The sequence below is a fragment of the Rhinopithecus roxellana genome, chromosome 10 (genome assembly GCF_007565055.1).
Source record: "Rhinopithecus roxellana isolate Shanxi Qingling chromosome 10, ASM756505v1, whole genome shotgun sequence".
Taxonomy (NCBI): domain Eukaryota; kingdom Metazoa; phylum Chordata; class Mammalia; order Primates; family Cercopithecidae; genus Rhinopithecus; species Rhinopithecus roxellana.
Window position 1 is genome coordinate 10,684,080 of NC_044558.1, and position 5,241 is coordinate 10,689,320.

General features: G+C 34.1%; 1 pseudogene; it reads right to left on the reverse strand.

Annotated features, from left to right (window-relative positions):
- Positions 1–208: 208 nt before the first annotated feature.
- Positions 209–616, reverse strand: LOC104672834 (annotated as a pseudogene).
- Between the last annotated feature and the right edge of the window lie 4,625 nt (positions 617–5,241).

Consider the following 5,241-nt stretch of genomic DNA (forward strand, 5'->3'; position numbering starts at 1 on the left):
TGCCCTCATTTTATTGCAAAATCAATCATGAAAATGTTAACATGTTTACCACTTTCAGTGACCTTTAGTTGGCTTTTAATTCTCTGGTCCTTCACCGGCTATGGTAAACGCTACATGGACTCAAAATAGATTTTTATGATCTTACAAAATCTTTATTTTTTGTTGTTGTGCCACATTTATTGAAAACATTACAGCACTGCAGAAAGAATCAAACAGCCCCCAGGGGCATTTTGAAATTCATCCCAACTGTAGGCTGAGTGATCGGCAGGTGGGACGGACCGCCAAAGTCCAAAACCTTCAGCATTTCCTTAGTGTCAGGATCTACTTCAATGATCTCCTGATTCGGGTCTGAGACCTTGGGAACATAATTGTCTCTCCTTTCTCTCTCCTTCTCCTGCAGCTTAATGGAAACACCTCTCAATGGGCCCCTCTGCATCCGCTTCATCAGATGCTTGACACAGCCTGCTATGTTATTACAGAGCTTCTTGCTGGGGATAATGGCCATCTCCTCACACACGCACTTGTTTCTGTGGAAGTTGTTACCTACGCACATGTAATACTTTTGTATGATGACCCGGGCCGCCTTCTTCACAGTTTTGGTGTGAATGTACCCCATGTTGGCAGGTCCTTGGTAAAAGAAGAATTCTTATTTTAATGCTATCTGTAGAGTCCTAACTGAGGAGAAAGGGTCAGGCTGGCAGAAAAGGAAAGCAAAGAGAAAACAGCAGATAAGCTATGTGTCTGCCTTTCTTTTTGGTCTGGGACATGTAGCCCTCTTGCTCAGCTAACTCACAATCTTCCTGTTCTCAGCTATCACCACACCCTCGGCTGATGGAAAAATGCAAGTTAGTTCACGGCAGCCTTAGCATCATCAGTACTGTGCAACGCCCTCTTTAGCACAAGCACAGGCACCATTTTATAATTAACCCAGCAATATTTTCTCAAGAAATAATAATAAACTAGAAGGATGTAAATGAGAACCTCATTCTTTCTTTCTTACATTAATCAATATTTTTAATGATTTTAAAGACTACATATGTGTGTGTATGTGTGTGTGTGTATATATACATATATTCATCTATGTCACTAATAAAAGAGAAAGAAGGTCCAGTGATCTGCTGATAAAACTATATAATTGACTCTGTTACGTGATTGCTTGTACAAAGACTGACTTCACATCATCTGAAGTTACTCTTAACTCATTCTCCTTGAAATATTATTGCTTCATTCTATATTAAATATATGCATACAATTCCATTTATCCATTGATCTTTTTATATACTTTTAAGAGAGAAAAAGCAAGTGTCATGTCTCATGGGCACATAATTTTTTTTCATTTATTTATTCAACAAATAATTATTGAATGCTTGTTATTAGTGGATATACTTCTCAATAATAAGAAACAGTGAAAAACAAGACGTCTCTGCTTTATATTCCAGAGAGGAGAGACAGGCAATAAACAAGAAATATAACTAAGTTCATTATATAACATGTCATAAAATGACAAGTGTTATTTTTAAAAAGGCACAGCCAGGGAGATCAAGAGCACCATAAGACTGGGAATTAGATTTTGCAATTTTAAATGCTGTGATCAGGGTAGACCTCATTGAGAAGCTGACAGATGAGCAAAGGTTTAAGGTAGCGAGGAAGTTAGCTATCAGAGCATCTGCAGAAGAACAATAAAGGAGAAGATGATAAACGGTGTGAAGGCTTCCAGTCAAGTAGAAAGATTCTCAACTGCCAAAGAAAAGCAAGGAGCTCAGTATGGCTGAGGTGGTGAAGGTAGAAGATTCATCAGGGGATCCCGGGGTTTGTATGTACAGGTATGAAACATTTCATTCTCCTGAGCAAAACTTCCATTGATGATTCACTAAGAGCAAGAAAGAAGACTAGTCTGGAATGACTTAGAATGAACACACCAGTGTTTCTGTGAATAGAATTGTATGATTTGTAATGTGTTTGTGTATACACGTGCGTGTGTGGGGGGCATCTTTTGTTCTATATTCATGGGATTCATTGACGCTGAGGCAGTTAACATTATTCTATTTCATTGAAAAACACTATATGGTTATAATTGTACGAATATGCCACAATTTACATATCCTATTGTGAGACATTTGAGTTGTTTCCATTTGGAGCTATTATAAATAATGCAACTGCAAATGTTCTTATGCGTGACTTTTTGCTCATTTACTGTTTGGATATTCTGTTGTGTAAGGTGCTAGGTCTTTTTCTAATTTATTTCTGGAAGTCTTCAATATATTCTGGGTATAAGCACTTGTCAATTATATATACAGAAAATATCTCTTTCTTCTCTACGACTTTTCCTTTCACTCTCCTAATAATGTTTTTAATGAATAAAAATTTTAATTCTAGTATAAAAAAAAGAAGACTGGGCTGGTAGAAGATTATTTTGCCACTAGGGCAGTTTTTAATAATGTGTATAGAAGGAAGCGCAATTGCAGTATTGACTAGAGCAGGCTGGTGGAATTACAGCTCAGTTGACAAGCCCACTGGCCTGATCTCTGAATATTAATATAGTGTCATATTAAGTGTGAGTCTTTCTAATAAGACAAAAAGCACATTCATCATATTCTTTTTATCATTTGTTCTGCCTCTCAGTATCCATGCAGGGAAATACTTGAAGGATGGAAATATGGTCTATAATCTCCTGATTTTTCCAGCCTGTTCTCTGCCAGCCCAAGTATTCACAAGGAGAGAAAACGTACAGGATTAATCAGCATATTAACATGGTAGATAAATTTTACAACCAAGATTCCTGATTTTTTTGTTTATTAAAAGTATTGCTATTCACATACCTTATGTGCTAATACATGCATTAATTTCATTCCACATATGCTAATGATTCCAACTCTGCCTCCCCCAGTATATACTCCAGTGGCAAGGATACTTTCAGTCTCAACCCACTCAAAGTTGCTCAATGCTTTGTAAACACAGTTCTCTTTGAAAATAAAGTTGGTTTAGAAATATGTCCAAAGGTAATAATGTCTTTTGTAGAGTTCCTCTGAAAAGTAGCTTTATTTTAGATCATTTGAAAAATGTGCCATACAATTGATGTGTCAAAACTATTTGCAATTACAAAGTCAACTTTTTTCACATATATCTCTTCTCTTCTAGTCCCTATATTTATTGCTATAATTATAGTCATAACTTAGCTTTTGTCTTGGCTTTTTCATTGAAGTTTTTGATGTTGTGATGACGTCTTCAGGTTTATCACTTTTGATAAACACATACTATTTGTTGGGGCACTATGACATTTATCTTTGACTTTGACATTTGGCTAAAATCTTTTAGGTACAGTCACCTTTGCCCTCAGTTTATGTCTATGTCATTTCTGGGATCCTTGAAATTGTGCATGATCAATAATCCTACGATTGTTGTAACTAATGATATAAAATCACTGTCATCATGCTGTAATATAATCACGGCATAACTTATGAGTTGATTTTAATATAAATTTTCTCTTTCACTTATGATATGTATTCTAGATGTATCTTGGAGTGAAAAACACCTTGCATGTCTCTTACAAAAAGACAAATCAAAATATTGATATTTGCACAAATGCTCTTAATCAAAGCATCATAAGCCCATTGTAGGTATCATATACCCATCTGTCTTCAAACAATTTCTGGTGTAAGAAAAACATTATGCTAGAAATGGATTCTTTTGGCCTGTTCTGAAATTTTCTGTACTCATACATATTGTCGAGGTGACAGAAATGATTACAATTCACATTTAAAATTCCCCTCTTCTCCTTTCCACCTCTTGTCAATGTTGTATTCCCCCTGAGAGTTCCATAAGAATGAAGCAGAAATCATGGAAAGAAATATCAAAGTAGGGCTGTCTCACTTCCTCTAGGTAACAAATATTCAGCAAAACTCTTTATCTTAGAATTGCAGAGTGGGAAAGTCATCCCGGGAATATATATTAGTGAGTTTATTGAAATTAAAAATAATGCAACATTTTTTCCTGTAAGAAATAAGTCCAGTTTGAATGGTTATTTTGACAATAAGGACTGGCTTTGCAAGTCAGGTTACTGGTGGAGACTTTTGTTACATGAAATGAACTAAATGTGCAGGTTATGGTTCTGATCAGATAAAAGCCTTTTATGAGGCTTTATATTGACAAAGTATATTAAAATAAATGATATTTCAAAATTTCCAAACTTTCTGAGTATATCTGGTAAAAGTTGTGTTTTTAAGCAAGAAAGTAACGATTGGTGGCCGTTTATAAGTCCTTTTAAGCCTTCATTGAATACTTTCTAGGAACCGAGAATAAGAATGATCATGATGGCTGATTTCCAAAACCTGTTGCAATGGACCTGGTTTAGCACTTTGCTTTCAATAAAATTACAGAGGATTTATCAGCTGATAGATAATTGAAAGTAATTTTTAATGATTATAATGTGACCTTTGGCTTATAACATGGAAGCCTAAATATTTAGATAACATTGTTATAATAGAATGTCCCATATTTCTATTTCTCTCTTTATGTGAACAGGTTTTCTTAGTGCTTACATCTATACAATAGAAAACAGAATAGCAATATTCTGGAATTGAAATAGAGCAGAGTAGAAAAAATGGAGAATAGATGAAACTTGTTTTAATCCAGCAATAAGCAATATTCATCCAAGAATACACAATCTTATTTGAGGGAGCCAGCTGGAATACATGATTTATTTAGCTAAAAAATTATTTTTGAACAAAATGTTCTCATTTTTAATATCTATTAAGGTTGTAGTAGATATATATATAATTTTATAAATAGCATATTGATAATAATTTTAATGATAATGCAATCTAGAAAACATTTATTACTAATTAGAACTTTACAGGCTCAAGAGTATTGTTTATAATAATCTTTGGTGATCTTTAGTTGCAGAAACATATAATAGGGCGATCAATAAAATATATTGAAGTATGCAACTCCAGGATAAAATTACCTGAGGAAGTAGAATGAAAATAGAAGACTAAAAAGAAACAAGAGGATATAAAGTTTCCTACTGGGGAAAAAAGTGTTCATGTATGTTTTACAGGAATGGTGATGGGCAAAAAAATCACTGCAGTGTCTACATTTCATCGGATACATTTAAAAAGTGGTATTACATTTTATTTTTTAAATATCAGTATTATACTACACTTACCATCTTGATAATGGTGAAAATTTTAGGTGTCAGGTATATGTGAGATATTACATGTTTAATAAAATTCTTTTAAGGAA